This window comes from Schistocerca gregaria, chromosome X (assembly GCF_023897955.1).
Source record: "Schistocerca gregaria isolate iqSchGreg1 chromosome X, iqSchGreg1.2, whole genome shotgun sequence".
Classification (NCBI taxonomy): Eukaryota; Metazoa; Arthropoda; class Insecta; order Orthoptera; family Acrididae; genus Schistocerca; species Schistocerca gregaria.
In genome coordinates this window covers 477,253,878-477,275,705 of record NC_064931.1, presented here as the reverse complement: position 1 = coordinate 477,275,705, position 21,828 = coordinate 477,253,878, and the positions used below count along the sequence as shown (strand labels likewise).

Genomic DNA, 21,828 nt, shown 5'->3' with positions numbered 1-21,828 from the left:
GATGTGAATCCGCGCAGTGATATGGGAGTATATTACGAAACAAAGAAAGAAGGGAACAGTTCAGTTACCAGCTCGGATTGGATTCATTTAACCATTCTCATATTCGATCCAAGTGGCTTAAGGAATTGACATGAAGCCTAAATCAGAATGGTGGAACGTCGACTGCATTCAGTGTAGTGAATATTTTGTAGATACTAATACATATTCGATTTCTTCTCTTCAAGCGAAGCGATTTCATGCAACCTGTAGCAACACAGTCTGCCTGCAGACTTACGTTGTGTCTAAATTTTCGATGCATCAGCAATTAAATCAAGTGTCGTCGATTTGCCTTGACAATGTGCTTAGGTCGGACTTGGTGGACTTGGGAAAGCAAAGCTAAGCTCCACGTTGTGGACCAGGCGAGCCAATCGGGGCCGACCGACCGTCATGTCATCCTTTACATGCAGTATGAATGGGCATGAGGTCCATACACCGCTCTTGCTGTCATTCGGCTTTCTTGGCATTGGAGCCGCCACTTCTCAATCAAGTAGCTCCTCATTTGGCATCACGACACTGAGTGCACACCGTTCCAGTCCTTACACCAAAGCTGTACCGGGAATCGAAATGGGTCGTGCGCATAGCAGCCTGACCCTGAGCTAATAGAGGCAGACAATGTGGTGGACGTGGTTGCTGTTAACCGTATACAGGGTTATTCAGAAAGATTACACATACAGAAAAATTACACATGTCAATGGATACAGAATTTATTCAAGTTTCGACCCTTAATGCGCACTGGAGGGAAGGCGTGTCAGAACATGTAGACAAATCATCCACTCCGCATTGCAGTTTCCAATTTGCTCACGCCTACAGATAGGCAGCCCATTGTAAACAGATTTCCAAAGTGAGATACGGTCGTGCCTTCCCGGGCAGTTCGTGTCAGCGTTTACAAGCGGAACTTGATATCTGCTGCGTCACAAACGATGCCCAAATTAAGCACCCTTAACGTGAGTTAAAAACCTGGAGATATGCTCTACCCATTCATATGTGTGTATGGTAGGTTGTGTATGTCTTATAGTTTTCGCTCAGCCGTCTTTTGAAATCACGTAGGTATTTATGAATAGGGGTGCCCTCAGCCCTTGTGAGACAAATTGAGGAGCTACCTAAGTGTGAAGTAGCGGCTCCGTTCACAGAAACTGACAACGGCCGGGAGAGCGGTGTGCTGTCCACATGCCACTCCATAACCGCATCCACTGACGCCTAACAGCCGAGGATAACACGACGGCCGGCCGGTAGTGTTGGGCCTTCCGATGCCTGTTCGGACGTAGTTTAGTTTAGGTATTTTTGAATAACCCTGTACACTATGTGCCAGTTATACACCTTCATAGCTGCTGTCACTTTCGCATGCCTGTGCAGTGATGCTCGATTCGAACGTCGGTCACCGTTTCGCGAGCCAACGACATTATTACCTTTTGCACAAAGTCATATTATTGAAAAACTCAACTAGTGAGGGTGTCATAACATGCGGTTGTGGAAGTCAGAAGTTTCTTGACTCTTAAGCAGGGTCTTACGATAGGTCTGTGATATTTCTTAAAAGAGAAAAAAAGTGGAGAATACTGTGATTCGAAAGACCTGTCTCCGCAAACCAGGTCGCTATGGTGCGCTTCTCCAGTGGCACTCGATGCTAAGATAGCTGGTTTGAGACCTTGTGCTGGAAGAAATTTCCATCGTTAGTATTTAGGGGGCGTAGGTGTTTGCAGGCAGTTCCTGATCACAAGGCAGTGCCCCAATATCCTAGGTTAAATTCCATGTCTCCCTGTAGGGTTTCAAGATGTGAGGCCGTGTAATGCTGTTGGTGATCCGCCCGTCGGATGAGGACTGTAGGCTTGGTGGTCCCCTTGATGCTAATCATAAGGAGCAGGTTGTGTATTGGCACCTGATTTCACCATCTCCGTTTTTTCTTTTTGTTTGGTGGTCAACAAAACAAACACGATGCTGAAGCACAACGCATTCACATCAGAGTCACTTAAACTCATCCTGCTCATTTATGACATAACACATTTCGTCAAAGAATGTGCCATTGTTCGCGGACGAAGGAAGACCTTCGCTATTTGGCTGCTTCCACCCCTCGTGGTAACAACGCCAATGCCTGTTGATGTGATGCCCATATTTATGAATGATTTTAAAATATCGTGTTATTTTTAATGCACATCCAGTTTTTCGCAAAACTGTTATTGATGAAGCAAAACTGCAACTGTCACGTATTTGGGTTGATTATAAACTCGAATAATGGAGGTAGCGCAGCACCGCAACATCGTATTAGTCTTTGAATGTTTGGTCGTCAGCGCTTGCTGAATTACAGTTTATTTTCTCGTGTAGTTTGAAAATGCACGGTCTGATTCTACTTGGTTACAAATTAGATCAGATTAGCGTTCCTTATTAGAAGGCATTTTGACCGTGGTATCTCCAGCAATACCGCTGAACATGTGGCACGGAACTCTCAGCCTGTCTCATAGGCATTTGATGGGTGACAAAAGTGAGGAAACTGGATACGTATAAATGGCGTAATTCAACCGTTCTGCAGTGCTGAATAATAACTGTCCTCTGTCTCTCATACGAAATAAATCTGTCTGTGTAAAAATGTATGCAAATAATAATAATAACGACGGACTGGCTATCTACATTGAACAAATATTGCATCGCCCATAACGGAGAGCTTTTTTAGGAATAATTAATAATCAACAGATAACAATAATGTTATGTTGTAGGCTAAACTTCATTCACTTTAATTACTGGTTTCGATGGTCATGCTATCCTGCTGATGATGATGGCGTAACCTTCGAAACGCAGAGTGGAGGAAATTAAAGTGTTACTGTCACAGAACATGGTTGTTAATTTCTAAATAGGTTGATAACGGGCGTCATGATTATTAATGTCTACCCTCTCGTTCTGCCGTCCATTGTCAACATAGACTTTAGGTCATTCTTGAAATCAGGTAATACCGTAACATCAGACTGAGATCGTTCTAGGAAGATGTTTCGAGCAAGGGAATTTCAGTCGAGCTACATCACACCTTAACAACTGTTTTTACGCTCTCACGTCACTGGCAGATCATTGTAGCGCTTCTTCTCGAGGAAACAGAGTAAAATCAAGTATAAAATCAATGACGACTGAGAAATGAAATACCGTCGTCGTTAGTTCTAGAAAAAAGAAGAAAACAGCATAAAATTATGTATTATCGTTTACTAAATGACACGCTGGTGTTTTCTGATCATGGTGCCATTATAGTTTCGGAATATCGCAGTAAAAAAAAAAAAAACTGCTAACAATAAAGGCTTGGAAACAATGTATGACGAACAGTGTTGTGGATTATGGGACATTAGAATAATGTTTACTCTGCATTTCGAGTTCAAAATGGTTCAAATGGCTCTGAGCACTATGGGACTTAACTGTTGAGGTCATAAGTCCCCTAGTACTTAGAACTACTTAACCCTAACTAACCTAAGGACATCACACACATCCATGCCCGAGGCAGGATTTGAACCTGCGACCGCAGTGGTCGCGCGGTTCCAGAATGTAGCGCCTAGAGCCGCTCGGCCACTTCGGCCGGAATTTCGAGTTCCAGCGCCTAGAGATAAGTTTAACTTTACGACAATAGCTTATGGCATTTTATCGAATTCTACGTGACAATCGTAGCAGTAGCGATAAGAGTGTCACAGCGTTATCAAGCAACCTTCAAACGCAGCTGCTGTTAATCATCGGTAAGCTTTGTTAAGGCGACGGCGCTCCAACGCTTCGGCATAACGCGTCATATGCTACTGATATCGCGCAGGCGCCTTACACTGACATGTAAATGTGTTTTCATTTGAGTCACGCAAAAAGACGCTCGACATTATATATGGTATTCGACAAGACGTCTGATGGTCAAGGCATTGTATTTTGTTAATCTCCTACGGATTAAGGTTTTCGTGTGTGTTTTTTCCACACATCTTACTTGCGAAACTCTTAACCAGGGAATCAAGAAACTCGTTAAAAAGTAGGAATTTTTGTTATCAAAACTGATATTTGAATGACTACTTTCATTGTTTCGCTGAAGTTTGTTCTAGTGGTATCTGGTTGCTGGTTGACCCTAGGGCTTGTGCAGAGGGTGATAATAAGAGAAAAGGATTTTTCCGAGAAATTAGTGTAACTAAACGAGCAACCATTATCAAAGTCTTTTGCTGTTAGGTGCTTCACAGTACAGTTTAGAAACGTTATAGGTGGGTGCTGGACTACAAATCTTAACGTCCGGGATTGAGTCCTCAGTCAATCCTAGGATGTTTTTCTCTAGCTTATTACTCTTTTCACCACTGGCAATGATTTTTCAAAATGCCAAGTTGCACCGTGGGTTAGAGGTACCACTTTAACTGGCTGGGTAAGTCATCTGATGTCGGAGGAAGTAGGGGCATACGACCTTCAATAGGATCGTACCTAATGAAGCAGTTTTCAAACCGACTTTCTGGTTGATGACAGCTTCACCTTTAATTACGTCGTGAAAAGAACACAGCATTAAGTAGTACATTTCCAGTGAGGCATTAATCAGAAATCCTCTTATTATATATTAAGGGAAAGCACGTATGAGATTATAGTGGCTTGCGAAAGTTAACAGTACGAGAACGGCAGTTACAAGAAACAGCAGTCTGAAATTACCTCTGAGAGGGATCTTCGAAGATAAAGAACATTGCCATAAGGTGCAGCCGTATATATGAGGCCACAGCTAAGGGAATATACAATCAATACAGACAAACAAATTATTATAATTTCAGAAAAGCTGGAGATTCCAAGTGGAAAGCGTTTCTAGAGACGCCCCGGATAACGGTGGGATGCCATCCTGACTATCGCCCGCCATACGGCCCGACAACCAGGAGTGATTATCTGGGGCGCCGTTTCTTTTTATAGCAGACCCCTTCAGTTGTCATCCGCGATTCCCTTACAGCACAGCGTTACGTCGATGATACTCTACGCCCCGTTCTGTTGCCATTCATGGCAAGCTATCCTGGGCTTAAATTTGAGCAAGATAATGCCCGCTCGCACAATGCAAGGGTTTCTGCTGCTTGTCTTCGTGCTTGCCAAACTCTAGATTGGCCATCAAGGTCGCCGGATATCTATTCAAAAAATGTTCAAATATGTGTGAAATCTTATGGGACTTAACTGCTAAGGTCATCTGTCCCTAAGTTTACACACTACTTAACCTAAACTATCCTAAGGACAAACACACACACCCATGCCCGAGGGAGGACTCTAACCTCCGTCGGGACCAGCCGCACAGTCCATGACTGCAGCGCCTAAGAACGCTGGGCGCATCCCGCGCAACCGCCGGATCTCTCCCCAACTGAGAACGTCTGGAGCGTTATAGATAGGGCCCTCCAACCAGCTCGGGATTTTGACGATATAACTCGCCAGTTGGACAGATTTTGACTCGCTATCCCTCAGGGGTCATCCAACAACTCTATCAATCAATGCGAAGTCCAATAACTACTTGGAGGTAGACCAACGTGTTATGCTATTGAATTGCTCAGTTTGTGGAGCTCTTTCTCTTGAATAAATCATCCAATTTTCGGAAATAGTAAAAATTATTTTGTCTGTACATGTACATCACATCTACCGATTACCGTCCCATTCGGATAAGTCCTCCGTGGTCCGTCTTTATGTGTATTTACCTCAAAGATACGCTGCACAGAGAAGTATAACGTTTTCGAAGCCCCGTAACTGTCTCCCATTTCAACGCAGGTTCATTTTGAAAGTGCTCAAGAAATTTGAGTGGGTGGCATCGAGAGTTTGCCGAACTCTGGGTATTATAGGGACCCTTTCCCTTGTATTCACATATGGCCAATGCTGCTCCACCCCCGTGATGACGCCACAGGAGGGCACGAAAACAAAAAAAAAAAAAAAACTCGTTCAAATGGCTCTGAGCACTACGGGACTTAACATCTGTGGTCATCTGTCCTCTAGAACTTAGAACTACTTAAACATAACTAACCTAAGGACATCAGACACATCCATGCCCGAGGCAGGATTCGAACCTGCGACCGTAGCGGTCACGCGGTTCCAGACTGAAGCGCCTAGAACCGCACGGCCACACCAGTCGGCCGTTCAGATTTCTTCGAATAATTTTGCACGGTCCATACTGTATACCAGAGCAAAAATTGCGATGTGGCAGCAGTGTCGAATGTTGTCTAGAACGTCGTCCTGTTGCTCATAGCACTGACCACTGCCAGCTGTCGTTTTAGACCGCGAAATGTGTGGGTATCAGCACTCCAAGGGAATGGGTGTTTTCATTGACGCCCTTTATGCCACCTCGTGACGGCTTTTCGGGTCGATTCTGAGCGGCGGTTTGTCTGAAATGTTTTTCTTGGCCACCCTCTGAAAACCGCGTTATTTCAACGGTAGGTGTCGTTATTATAACTTCCAACGCAGAGGCGTCAAAAGAAGAGTGAAATGTGGGTAAGAGCGGGTATGATAACCATCCCATTCTGTGACACGTCTACGTTGGACAAAATTGTGGTGAGATTTAGTGCCAATGTGGCATCATTAGCCCATTTTACATCGTCGCCTCAAAAAATCAAATGGCTCTGAGCACTATGGGACTTAACATCTGAGGTCATCAGTCCCCTAGAACGTAGAACTACTTAAACTTAACTAACTTAAGGACATCACACACATCCATGCCCGAGGCAGCATTCGAACCTGTGATCGTAGCGGTCGCGCGGTTCCGGACCGTCGCCTCACATGAACTTCTATTTCATTAATATTCGAAAGCGTGGTTGAAAATTGCCCTAGAGTGACAAATAACATTAATTTTTGTTTTAGGTTTGTTACTCAATAACTAATCCAATAAATAGGGCGGCGGTTGGTACTAAATGAAGAGTGGAAATGGAAAACATTGTAAATGCCAATTTTTTAAAGAAATGCGTTTTCAGTGCTGTTGTGTTCTCGGTACTCTGTTGCATGTCCCTTGACTCTATCCATGTACCAAACAATGGAGAAAGTCTTTCAAATATGCGTTAATAGATGGCGTATGGTCTTTGTGCCAATCTGTGCTTCACTCTGGGGTACCAAAATTTAAAAGGTATGAGAAATTTAAAAGATATGAGAAAATTTAAAAGATATGAGAAAATTTAAAAGATATGACGAGTGGTGTTTATTGACTACAGTTCTACTAGTTAAAAACCTAGTACTGTATTTTTGTACTTGTATTATTACAAATAAAACGTAGTTGCTCATTTTTAAGAATGTGGTTTTTTACACCTAACAAGTTGATTCTTTCAAGGAAGGAAACAGTAACCAGCCACAGTTAATAATGCTATATATTTACATATGTAGCGCCGTTACCAGTTTCGAACCGACAGGTTCACGTTTAGGTTTATGTTTATGTTCACTATTACAGTACACTACCTGAGTAGCTGGCAATGCCCATGTATTTATTACTTCTAATTCTATTTGTCCCTCTCCTCCTTCCCACTCTCTCTGCCGTCTCCTCCTCCCACACCCCTCTGTTCATCTCCTTCCCCTTTCTCTGTCCACCTCCTTCACTCCCACTCTCTGCCCAGCTCCTCCTGCTCCTTTCTCTGCACATCTGCTACTGCCCCCTATTTGTCAGTCTGCTCCTCCCCACTCTTCCTATCCATCTGCTCCCCTTCTTCTGTCCCTCCTCCTCCCTCTGTCCTTCTCCTCCTTCCCCTCAGTCTCATCCTAGCACCTCTATCTGCTCCTCAACCCTCTATCTCCTCTCATCCTCTCTATCTACTCCCTTCTCTCTGTCCACCTCCTCCCCTTTTCTCAATCAAATCTCCTCCCCCCCCCCCCCATCTACGTCCATCTCATATACTCTTACCTTACTCTGTCCGTTTCCCCTCCCCCCCTCTTTCTCTCTGTCCATCTTCTTCCCCATATCTGTGTCCCCCTCTTCTCCTTCCCTATCGCTGTCTGTCCATCTCTGCTCCCCCCTCTCCCCCCATTATCACCCTTACCCCAATAGAAGGTTGTTCATTCTTGCTCCCACCGTATTTCTTTGCAGATAGTAAGTGAGATGTGTATAAGTTTGCTTGAAGTCGATCTAGGGGCTAGGAGGAGCTATTTTATCCGCCGCTTTGGCCGCATACGCACATGTTACATATATTTAATATATTTCACGCATATTTGTATACGTATTTAACCTGTATCTCTAGCGAATTTCGCCCCACAGTTTCATTTCTACTTAAACCAATGTTTATGACATCGTGTCTCCTGAACTATGAGCTGTAAAACGAGATAGTTTTGTAGGCACGTTCAGCGACATATGCAGATATTGTCTGCGAAATTTGTTGCGAGTAGAGTTAGTAGCAAAGAAGAAATAAATTTAAACGTCATGCGTGTTGCGGTAGTTTTTCACGCATCTCATTGTTCGTGACGTCATACCTCCTGATCTATCTGTCATACAGTTACATAATTTTGTAGGTACATTCGATAGTATATGTGAATACTGTCTGCAAAGTGTATCGCAAATACAGTTAGTAGTAAAGACGCAGTAAATTAAAACGTCATGCCTGATGCGGCAATTTGACTGCATGAACAGCGAAATGTAGTAGGCGAGAAACGTTTTTGCCTTCATAATTTTGTGGGGATTGTCAGCGAGAAAAAGTTTCTTAAGCGTTTGAAATTATGTATAAAGTTTATTGCAAGACACTAAGTGCTCACATTCTCTGGATGAATAATGTCTGGGAATTCGCTTGTCGTGAGCTATACTTCGTTTTCACCCCCACCCCTTTGATAAGTTGATAAGTCCGTGCTTCTTATCCCCTCAGAAATTCTTTCCATACAATAAGTGATATGTGTCCCAAGTTTGGTTCAAATTGGTCCACGGGTTAGGAGGAGCTGTGGAACATACATACACACATACAGACAGACATATATTTTTATAATATGTCTGAATTTGTTATGTACATTAGTTGTTGAAAAAACAACCAAGAACCAATGTAACCAACAACAGATGTAATGTAAACGTGATAAGGCCTCCGAAGATGAACCTGTTGGTTCGAAATGGATAAAGGTGCTATTTTTGTAATTAATAGCATTATTAGCAGTGGCTGGTTGCTTTTTTCTTCTTTGTAAGAGTCGACACGTGGAAACATTCTTGTTTGCACCCAGAACGAATCATTTACTTGGTGTGGCACTTGCCTCGTAGAACGTTCCTAATAAAGTATTTATTTTCTAATTTGTCACATTATTTTATGCAGTGATGTAGCGAACAGCATAATTCTGTGGTATCAGAATATCTTTTCAATTTGTCGGATACAAATAAGTTATGTAAAAACAGAGATATATTGTTTTTTCGTTTCCCTGACATAATTTACATTTGAAACTTAAAATGTATTCCATTTCCATTATTTTAATCTTGATGAAATTCTCCTTTATAGTGTCCTTCCTCGGATGCGTACGGAGACTTATTTTATAACATCAGAAATCAATGTGGAATATTTAAGCGTATCTCTATTAATTTACAGCACAGACCTACAAATCCATGTCTGGTGCTCGTCCAAGTGTAAATTTGTGAAAGGCCGGTAACGTTTGCAATCTTTCGCACAGCTGCAAAAAAAATTGTTTGTTATGAAGGTGGTGTGATCATTGTGTGGCTGGGTCAAAAAGTGATTCAGTTCAGATGGCTCTGAGTACTATGGGACTTATCTTCTGAGGTCATCAGTCCCCTGGAACTTAGCACTACTTAAACCTAACTAACCTAAGGACATCACAGACATCCATGCCCGAGGCAGGATTCGAACCTGCGACTATAGCGGTCGCGCGGTTCGAGACTGTAGCACCTAGAACCGCTAGGCCACTCTGGCCGGCAGTGATTCAGTATCAGATCCATAATCGGAAAGGTCAATGGCTAACGTATTTCTCACTTACTGGTGTAAACATCTGAATAACTCTACACATTTCTTGTAAGATCTGACACAATTTGCTCATTCATTGATAACGATAATTATGACAGTGTATGTGCACTTCTTGTAGCCCCATTGTGGACACTTTTCGCGTCTTTTGCATTCAGGATCTCGGTTTTAGCACAAGAGTGGCTTTCTTTCGATGCCCCTGTAGTAAACTACCTAAGACTATATAACTTCCCACAGAAAATTGCTTCACTGGGCACTGTTTCATATTTTGCTAATAGAGCGACCAGTCTGGTCCAGCTTAGATAGATTGTGAGCTCTTGAATTCTAACAGGGCGATCGATCTACCATGATGTAAAAGATTCATCGTCAACTGGCTGAAAGTGTCCTGAATTATGGCAAGTGGAACTAAGTCCTGTTCCTGTTTAGCGCTATATTTCATACACTTCTAAAAACCATAATTGAAGCTTCTATTAAATTATGCTTTTTCGCTTACACAATTTTGTATTTTATGTCTTCCACTACTCTTTTACAGTTCCAGTATTACGTAGGTGATCGTTCTGTTTCGGTGTTGTTTGTAAGTTTTGTCCCCCATTTGTTTACTAGCAACCTGAATTCCCCTTAGTGCCGACCAGTGAAGAGTTGTATGTCATCTTTACTGACAGTCGGGATGCAAGCATGAGCATTACTATTTTGTGAGCTGCTACTCCCACGCCACTGTTTACGCTAAATGGTCAGATGAAATGGATGATGGTCACATCGTTTATGAACCGGTGACATTCATAACTTTTAATTACGGTCTTGTTTTTTTTTTTCGAGATAACTGTATTGAAATTTTTCACTATTGTATCCGAAGCTATTACGTACAACGAAATTTCAGTTTATTTATTCTAATTTCAGAAGTAATTATTTTTCAGTAGTAAGAAACGTAAAATTATCATCTACGCCTCATGCGTGTCCGTTATACATTAACCAGCTCATATATGTGGACTGATGGAAATTTCGTTGTTTCTCAAAATAAAACGGGTCATCCACAAATTAAGTTCCAATACGGTGTTCAAAAAATTTCTCGTGAAACAACATAGCTTTTGCTATTTTTCTGTATAATTAGCTGTATTGCAGAGACACTTATCGAAGCATGGGACACGTTTACGTCGATATTGAAAATTTTCGCCTGATGATAAACAACTGGTGGCAGTAGCTTTTATTTCGTCATTGTTATGAAAAAGAAACTGTCCTCATTATGAAACATTTTTCTTTGTAATCGCCATCACAAGCAATTCAACTAGGTTTCTAATATATTAAAGAAAAGAAATCTCCATTAGCTGGATTACAATTTTGGCAACATCGATGGTCTACTACAAATGTCAGTGACAGTAAGTAAGGTGGCGCAATGGTTAAGAAAGTGGATTCGCCTTCGGGAGGACTAGGGCTCACATCAACATTGAGCTATCCTGATACAGATTTTTCAATAGTTTCTCTAAATAGTATAGGACTAACGTAGGGATGGTTCCCGCGAAAAAGACACGGCCAATTAATCTCCTTTTACATCCCTGTCCAGTCCGAGCTTGTGATCCAGCTTCACGACGGGACATTAAACCCAAATCTTCCTTATTCTCTGACAATTGAGGACTCTTATGGAATCGATCAAACCATTGATGTCACAAGTTGTCTGATGTCCATCGAAATATGATACAGATAAAATGTGTACTGCGAACGTAATAGTTGCTCATCACGCTTCACGTAGCAGAGGCATCACCAGGTTACCTTCTGGTCTTCACATAGTGTGTTGGAGGTACAGACCTTCCTCTTGGTGTTATCGTTTTGAATGACGACATTAACTTTGTGTCCTTGCTTATTCTCAATTCCTCCGATTTTGATTTACACACATTCGACGACTTTGTGCTAGCTTCTGTCGTACTTTGTCCATGTTGACTATTATTATGTTTACTGACGGATCACCCGGAAATATTCGCCTCATCAATCGCTTCCTTTCTGCCACGAAATACTTTGAACCAGTCGTAATCACATTTTACGCTCTTCACTAGCATCAGCATCGCTTGCACGTTTGTCATGGTTGTTCGCAGTTTGCAACAACACTACGTGGTTTGCATCATAGCAGTGCGACACTAGTTTCAGATTATCTACGTTCAGCTGACCGCATTATACGAATTTGCTTCAGCGTAGTGTATGCTATGTTTCTAAATATGAGCACGATTACACATTTAGATATTTGTTCAATTTACTGAACTTCTCAGCCGTACCTTGGATCTTGGATATACAACTTCAAACATACAGTGTTTCAAGAGTTTCTCTCGTTCAAGAACTTGTGCTGGAAATACAAGAAGTTCGCGACCAGTACGTTTGTAGTCTTCGCTGGAATACAATTTAAAACGAATTTTGGGGATGAACATAACTAGCGTTCAGTTTATTATTTAAGTAGGACAGATTATGCTGAGTGTTTCGTGTGGCTGGTGTAGAGAAAATACCTACACGTCTCAAAAAGAAAATTGAAAACATCTTCAGAAAATTTTGAGCGAAGAAACCTGACTACTCTTAGGAGTGATACCGCTTTTGTAATGCAGCAGGTATTACATCGCTGATAAATCCAAGTAGTATTTCCTTTTCACAAATCAGAGCTCTTCCCTTCAGAAATAATAAATCATGCGCTTCTCTTTTCTACGACGGGACGTTAAACCATAAGCTACCTCTCTTCCTTTCTTCTTCCTAAACAAGCCAGTAACACACCACATAATATAATAATGGCGAGGACGGTCATGATCTCCTCATTGCGGATGCGCACCAGCCTCGAACTCTTACGTGAATCGGCGAAATGCCTCGAGTAATGAGGATAATGGGCTAGGGGCACTACATTAGTAGTGTGTAAGTTGAGAATCTGGGTCCGACGGGAGGCGTGCGAGGGTAGTCCGTGCAGTTGCGATGACTAATGTGTCCGGATGGTGCAGTAGTCAGCGCATCTGCCTAGTAAGCAAGATATATGGGTTCGAATCCCAATCTGGGACAAATTTTCAACTTTCCACGTTGATTTAAATCAATGCCCATTCGAAGCTGATGTCTGTAATTCTTTTGTGTCTTAAGTCAGTTCTAGTTTTACATCATTGAAAGCTGTCAACTTTGTTGTTGCAACCCATAATTCGCAAGATGATCTACTCACGGAGGTAGATAAGATTGGAGATATCGCGTTTAATAGATCTTTCACTCGAAACTGTAGGACCACTTAATTAAGGGTAAACGAAACACAAAATTTTGTCGTAAAAAAACTCCTCTACTTCTCATATTTCTTATGGACGTTGAACCCGTGACTGTGATTCAGATAGCACATGTTTTGTTTTGATACTGAGTCTAGTCGATTTACAATGCTTCTGAAGAACCTCATTTATAGTAGCTAGCTTTCGAGCCACCACAAACTCATCCACAGATAGTGGGTAATAACAGTCTTTTTATATTTTATACCACGTGCAGCTAGTCTCTGGGATCGTGGCGCTGGTGAAAATAGATGGAACTATATAAATTCTACAGCTTTATGTATTCGTACATAAATAAAGAGATGTGATGTTATTTGCCACTTAAACTTCATGTAATTCCTGAAGTTGTAGGTGTGGCACTTGAAAATAGTCCATTGCACATCGACGCTAATAACGCGTCAGTTGTTTTAACAGCTTGTGTACAAACACTCGGCATATGCGCCAAGAGTGACAAATTTTGAGTTATGACACGTTGCCATTTCACGTTCTCTGACATGTTGGAGTCAGTAGCCGAATGATATTATACATAGTTACACCAATATCATCTCATGTGTACAGATATATAGACGCTAAGTGAGTGGGTGTCTTGAGTAATATAAATATTTTTGGGATAGGGAGATAAAATGGGTGAGTTTTAACCATTTAATAGTGGGCAACGTGTTCTGGTTTATCTCAGGTATCACAGATTTCAGTTGAGGCAGTTCTTTGTTCGATTCTTATGTGCATAAAACGGCAGGATCTGTTAAGTCCAGTTGTTTTCACCGCCGACCATCTCAAACTGATATAAAGCATTAAGTAACCGCAAATACCCACTATCGACATATGAGCCTGCAGTGACTAGAAATTTGTTTACTCGAAGGAAAAAAGGTTTTTATAAATAGGTTATAAAGCAATTAGTTGCAGTAGCAACACAAAGCATCCCATGTACCGCAGTTTCGGCCGAGGTTGCATTTAAAGTACTATGATGACATTTTATTCTTTAGCTCAGTTATCGTTGTTCCCCATTAGTTCGGCTTGAATGAAGTCTGTCTGCTTTTCAAGAAATTGTCTGTACATTTGACATGAGACCTCGGAAGTTGATATGTAGTGACTCGGCGGAAAGGTAAAATGGAGGCCGACAGATCTGAAGGTAGAGCGGCGAGCTGCTACTGAGGTCCGCCTGCGACTTCACTGGGAGGCTTCATTACAGCGCTACCGCTTAATGGAGAAGGGTGAGTTACCTTTCTCCAGGCGCTGGAGATCTGTGAAATTGACTTGGTTATCTAAGTGAAATGTGAAACTGCCGCGTGCCTGACTTTCATCTGCACTCTCCACAAACAGCGTTATCCAAAGTGGGAATTACGTAGCATGTTTTACTCAGGGATCTTCCTCGCAGTTGTGTACTTCGATTTGACAGAGTTACAACTTTTTTTGAAATACAGACTTGCAAATATTTAAAATCTGGTGTAAATATTGGCAGCTGATGCTAAATACAAATAAATAAAATACAGGGATTATCGAAAAGAATCATCCGATTAAAAAAAATCATAACTATTATCTTATTTTAGATATGTGCGTGAACAACGTACTCTTGGAAAGAGCAAACTCTCAAGTTTTACATGGTTCCCGCTAGGTAGCAACAGTGTGCGCCCACTTCAGTTCTAGTAAAAATGTTGTCGGGACAACAGAAAGCGCAGTGCGGGTCAGTAATAACTGCTCAGCGTGACTTCCGTACTAAGTATGGTGTGCATGCTCCTACAGTACTGAGCATTAGACGACGGCATGAACAATTTCGAGAAACAGGTTGCTTGTGTGAAAGCAAATCGCCGGGCCGTCGCCGAGGTCTGACACAGACGTCGAACGCATCCGCTATAGTTTCACAAGGAGTCCGCAGTAATCCGTTCGCCGTGCAGCTCCACAGCTCAACATGCCCCCAGGTCCGTCTGGCGTGTGTTGCGTCGACGCTTACACGTGAAACCATCCAAAATTCAGCTACTGCAAGGTGTTCGCGAAGCTGGCAAACAACGAAGTGTGGAGTTCTGGAATTTCGTTCTTTGCGGGATGGAGGATGGTAGTTTTCTTCCACTTTAGGTGTTTAGTGGCGAGGCAACAGTCCATTGAAATGGAAAGGCAACACGTCATAATGTGGGAATATGGGGTGCGGAACAACCACATGAAATTGTACAACATGAGAGGGACTCTCAAAAATTTGATGGGTTTTGTGCAGTTTCACGGGAAAAGGTGTATGGCCCATTTTTCTTAGCCGAGAATACTGTTAAAGGTTACAGGAAGAACATAGTTCGATATGCTTGAGAACTTTATTTCCCTCAGTTGGAGACTGATTCGAACGACTTCATTTACCAATAGGATGGGGCACCGCCACACTGGCATCTGGAAGTGCGGGAATTTTTAAATCAAATGACTACTGAATGATGGATCGGTCGCACTGGACCGAATCGTTCAGCCGTACATTACTGACGTCCAAGGTGAACGGAGCTGACTGTATGTGATTATTTCTTATGGGGCTTTATAAAAGACTCTGTTTATGGCTCTGAGCACTATGGGACTCAACTGCTGTGGTCATTAGTCCCCTAGAACTTAGAACTACTTAAACCTAACTAACCTAAGGACATCACACACATCCATGCCCGAGGCATGATTCGAATCTGCGACCGTAGCAGTCCCACGGTTCCGGACTGCGCGCCTAGAACGGCGAGACCACCGCGGCCGGCCTCTGTTTATGTTCCTCCGTTATCAACAACAATGAATGAACTGACACATCGCGTAACAGCAACTGTGAAAGCGGTAACTCAAGACATGCTCACTGCAGTGTGGGAACAATTTGAATACCGCATTGACATGTGCCGTGCATTTCAAGCGGGACATATTGAACACCTACGAAAAGGTATGAAAAAAAACTTTTTGAGTTTCCCGTTCATAAAAAAACAAAATTCATTGTATATGTTTATTAGTTTCAGAAATATAGACGTGCCAAATCGGATGATTCTTTTTGATGTACCTTGAGTGTCTGTTGTGCTAGCTTATTTATTTCTGACTTGAAATCGAAACTGGTAAGAACTTAATGGGAGCAATAACTTCTCACAGTTTCATTATACGTCTCAGCAGTCCTATTTAGGCCCAACGTAGGGCAGAGGAGGACTCTGAGATCAGTAATAGTGTCATTGCGCCAAATGTATTACAATGTTAAAAGCTATTTCTGTTAATGGTATTAAGTGCATGCCTCCACGCACCGGTAAGTACCCTGTGGGAAAAACTAGCATATGTAGACGTAGATATAATCGAATAAGGTAACGTGACTTGAAGGAACATAAACGGAACGTCATCAGTTCCTTCAGCTGCCCTGTTTCGTGTGTTATAAAACATATTCTAACTCGATTGTGGCTAGTTGACGAGAATTACTGGAGATTGGAGGAGGAAAGGTAATTGAAAAGGTACGAAAGGGACATTTAATTTCGGAAATTTTCGAGAATTTCGAGAGACCTACTTCAGGCGTACGTCTATGAACCATGAAAACAGCGTTGGAACAATAATCGCGACATCTAACTTTCAATCAGCTTCGCCTGTGATGATGGAGGAGGGATACTGTCCAATCTACATCCATATTCTATAAGTAGCGCGTGAAAGACGTCTCGATGCCGTCAGTGATGCGACTTCTGTCGTCGATGGCTGATGACAGCCCAGAACCGACCAAGACGCCCTTGTTAACAGCACGCCGTTGTTACCAACAACGATCTTGAGCTGTCGGACGTACTCACTGAAATCTAAATAACGGGAAAAATAAGTCTGGTTCAGAGATAAGGTTTGGCTCAGATCTCTTACATCCATGGATCCCATTTGCCATCGGCCGGTAAGATGCTTCGGTAATGACATGGGCGTATTTTCATGGGATAGTGTGGGGCCCTTTGTAAAGCTGATTCGATCGTTAAATGGAAATTTATATACTTAGCTACTAGAGGACTTCATCTTTCCGTCCAATCGTAACATCTGTCGGATTAAATCTGCACCATGTCTCTGAATCAAGATCTGCCGCTATTAATTTGGGTAGTGTATCTTCACTAGATTGATCTCTGTGTAAGAATTTGTAAGGAAACTAAGTTGTTAACGTCTCGTCGATATAAAGTTTGTCAGGGAGAGAACTCCAGCTTAGCTGGACAAGAATGAGTAGGGAAATCGGCCGCAGCGTTTTTGATACAATCGCTTTGGCATTCACCTCAACTGGCTGTGAGAAACCAGTGGAAACATTGAACCTAACTTATGTCGCTGAAGAGTGCATTCTCTTACCCACTTTACCACTCCCCTCGGTGGATAAGAAGTGGCAAAAAACTAGTTTAAATACCGGGGAGCTATGACTGTCAAAAGTGGACCTATTATAAATTACAAGCAGTGTCCCACAATTATGAAATGAACAACCAGTCGTTACCTGAAATTGCGGAAGTCCATGGCTAACGCCCCTGATTATGTTCTATGAAAATCTATTAATTTATTTTTTGTGATTTCCTACAATTTTCGGCGTAACTAAGTTTCCGGATTGTAAATGTTTATCTTGTATAATGTACCAGCGAATTAAGATTGATCGTGATGATGCACTGCAAAAATTTTGCCAGCAAGTATTGTTCCGTTTCTGTTTAAAGATGCAGAAGTGTGTGCGTTACTTGGGAAGCACAAACTTTGGGAGTAATCTTTCTGATTACGTAGGGCTTAGTTAACGTTTCTCACACACAACACCTTTACTCAGGTCGAGGAACCGTAGAAGAGAGGAAGCAGTGAAGAAGGGTACTTTCCTATGTGTTATTGGCAGTGTTATAGCAACATTACAACTCGTATGTTACCATGAGAGAAAGTTCAGTGTGAGACACCGAATTTACATACTAAAAAATTACACACTTCCAAGAGCTTACAGTTTTGCAATACGGGAGAAGAGGCACTGCTAATACGTACACAGGAAAGGGCAGCCAGCAGTGGCCGCATTTCTACTTATCTTGCGTTATCATATCAAATTTGACACACACACGCCTGGCTCCCTGTCAGGCGCCTGATGTGATCTGAGGCAGTTTCGATAACGTGCTCACAAGAATACGTCTCTTTAACGGCGAGCACGAATTTGGTCAGTGGCGATGCAAAACCTCTACTAGCCTATCTGCGACATCTCTCCAGAGTTAGAGGTAAGGCCGAAACGGTAATTTACCTCGCATTTACGCCACTTAATGTTTGTGACTGTGGTCGTAAATGTGGCCTTTTTTCTGTTAAACAAACCTTTGTTCCTAGTTCACTCACAGTTTCGATTGAATATCGTGTTTTTTTTTTAATCTTGCCTCTTCACACTCTTGAGCGGCCCTAACAGTACTATTGATTTCTGGAGTCAGGTCCACGTGGTCTGTTACAGCTGTATCCATAGGTTATCAGCCTAGCCCGTTTTATCGTGTGTGGAATGACTGTTTTGCTTCAGAAAGAGGTTTTTAATAAGTATTTGCTCTTGTAAATAATGTAATGCAGTGGATGTTTTCTGTATTATTACTACCTGTTTTTCCTAGCAGTTTGCATTGAATTTCGGGCTGTTTTTATTTTTATGCAATTTATAGTTTCATTCTATCTGTCAAGCTGCCTGTTGCTGAATCGGTTCACTTTACTGTGCAATTTTTACTAAAATTTGTTTCTTCACAGATTCATAAAACCAGAACTTTGTAATCTTTTTCTTCCAGTTTTACGCGCGCACTCTAATGCATAATATTCCCCCCCCCCCCCTCTCCCCCTGGTATGAAATATATATTTTTCCCTTGACGTTCCAAAACTTTAACCCTGTCTTTCGTATGTAATCTCTTGCTTATTCGATTACGAAATGTAATACTATTTCTACGTCTGGTTTTGTACCGGGTGCTGTTTAAATATCACCTATTCATGTCATGAAGATCTGTTTATGCACGCAAAAAAAGAAACCTCGTTCTCGTCACCTTTAAATGTTCAGGGTTTTCTTTCCGTTCAAACCAAAACACGCCGCCTGCTAATTTCCACACTATTTTACGCATATCTGTTCACCTAATAGCCATGTGTTACACACGTTTTCTATTCGTATAGTTTCCATTGTCTTATTTCTTTACTGCATAAACAAGACCAGCATTTGACATTATTTTCGTATTATATAATAATCTTCCTCTACTGGGCGCAGAGGTTTGATTCTTACTGAGTTCAGTGGGTACTCTTTCCAAAGTTTAATGCTTTTTGTTTTCTTGCGACTTCGAGATATTCACCCTTAGTAACTTGACGATTATCTTGTGCATCTTAGTTACACTAAGCAAATAGTGATACAAGATTGCAAGAAGATACAACAGAATGTAATCTTGAATATGTTGTCGTATGAAGATAACTTTTGAATAAAATTTGTTTCTGTAACACAGATTTTTAGCAGGTAACATAGGCTTTCTCAAATTCCAACAATACAGTTAATAAAAATATATTACCCAAAAAAGGTAGACGGTATTTTATAGTTTCATGTTAAATAAAGTTAATAGACATTGCTTACTTTCTTCTTGTCGTCAGACGTATGCTTTCATACTGTGGCGCATTATATTTCGTAACCCATTGCCTGAACCACACCCAGATTTCTGAAAAACTGCATTGAATTTATCGCAAGTGTACCAAGATGTTTCGTAAAGATTGTAAATTACATTTGCGGTAAAAGCAAACGAATCCCATGCTTGTTCCCCTTAAAGATAATAATTATTGATAATAAATTCGGTAAGATTAATACGAAAGTCTTAGATAGCAAACATGAGGTAGTGCCATATCTCAGGAAAAATATTCAGCACAGAACGCAGCTATATCACGATAACGCTTTGAATTATTTTGAAATGAACGCCGGTCTTTTTCGTGTGTGGGAATCTAGATTTAATTTTTTTGTCTTCGAAGAATTTAGGTCTCCGTAAAGATTATTTTTGCTGACTTGATAGTTTATATTTCGTTTAGTATTAGGCTACACCAAAGTATCCACAGTGTTGTTTAGAAGTTTCTGGACTAAAGCAATAACAAATACAGAATGAAAAGGATGTGGATTTTAAATGTTTATTTTCTCAAAATAGGGGACATTTGGACGTGATTCATTGTTCAGCAAGAATTTTAAAGCCTTACACGACTTCAGAAATGTCTCCCCTCTCAGTTGTCTCTAGTTATTATGATTGTTTTCGGCCATAATGGCTACGTTTGTGAACCATGATTTTGTGGGATAATTATTTATTTTTGATGTCTGCTACCAGTCACTTTTATTTTTTATGTTTAATCTAACATAATACAACTCGTTTCGAACGTTTTCTGTTTATCATCAGGCGTTTATACGTACATACATACAGATAAATGTTACTTAAAAATAAATTGTCTTCAACTAAATTAACCTGGAACTTTTTGTTCCTTGAATAATGGACAAAAAGTTCTAGGTTAATTTAGTTCAAGCCAATTTATTTTTAAGTACCATTTCTGTGTATGTATGTTCGTATAAACGTCTGATAATGATCAGAACGTATTCGAAACGCTGAGTATTATGTTAGATTAAACATAAAAAATAAAAGTGATTGGTAGTAGAAATTAAAAATAAATAATTATCTCTAGTTAGTCGTTCACAGCCCTCTGAATATCTTGATTAGAGTTGACTCGTAACCCTTGGGGAGTATTTTAAGTTTTTGTACAGAGAAAATAGTCGTGAATAAAGTGAATTATGCAACGCCGAGACGCGGGGGGGGGGGGGGGGGGGGAGGAGGAGGGGGAATTGCGGACGAAATTCTTGGATTCGAACAAGCGTTTTATCACTCCTTGACAGAATTTATTGTTTGGGAGTTATGAATTCTTTGTGAACGACGCTACTGCAACGAAAATACATTATCCACGCCGTTTCGGGTTTTTCACTGACGAATTAGGAAATCTGACGTTTTGTTTAGGGATTTTCAGTCAAACGCCAAGTCTTGTCATTAGCAATAATCGGCTCTAAATAAGTTTAAGTTGCGGTCAGTCATGGAAGTGCTCGAACGACGTAGTTCAACTGTCTTGCGATAGACGGAGTCAAGGGGATATCTGCAGAAACATCACTCCAGGAGCACATTGTACGAAAACGTCACTTTATTTCGTAGTGATATTTCAACATATGGTGAAGCTATAGTGTTGGTACGGTAATCTGATTTGTTATTAGTGCTAAATAAAGCACACGCACGCACGCACGCACACACACACGCACACACACACACACACACACACACACACACACACACGCAGAAAAGCTCTATTCATCTTTAAAAAGACTCTTTTTGTAACTGGTAATATCAAAGGCTGCCCTTAGTTAGTGGCGAGATGATGCCTTGCCATTGTTAGAGACGAGATTGATTGACCGTCTTGGTAATACCACGACCTCAGGGCGCTGTTGTTTTTTCCATGACTTTCACGTTTGTTTTTGTACTTTCGTCAATCGCTATCTGAAGCTCAAACTGACAGGGAAGTTCGTCGTCGATGTAAAATCTTCCGCTTTTGATGACACTAAAACGTCAATTAAATAAATTTAGTAAATCTTCAGGTTGTAATGGCGTTGTAGCTGCGAAATCTCTTCTGGAGCATGTAATCACGTTTGAATGTCTTGCACAATATTTTAGTAACGTAATTCGTCGCCACCATCAGCTACTACCGATAATTCAGTAGTATCAGTAGCA

The 21,828-nt window shown here is 41.3% G+C and overlaps 1 protein-coding gene across 4 annotated transcripts in view; it reads left to right on the top strand.

Moving 5' to 3' along the window:
* LOC126297734 (epidermal growth factor receptor kinase substrate 8-like protein 2) overlaps positions 1 to 21,828 on the top strand; it is a 191,758-nt gene that overhangs the window by 74,617 nt on the left and 95,313 nt on the right. Inside the window, exon 1 of one of the 4 annotated variants that reach the window (XM_049988882.1) lies at positions 18,202 to 18,309. The exons of the other annotated variants lie outside the window; for them this stretch is intronic. The gene's annotated coding sequence lies outside the window, so the exon portion shown is untranslated. Of the gene's footprint in view, positions 1 to 18,201; positions 18,310 to 21,828 lie in introns of those variants that run through there. 4 annotated transcript variants of the gene reach the window in all.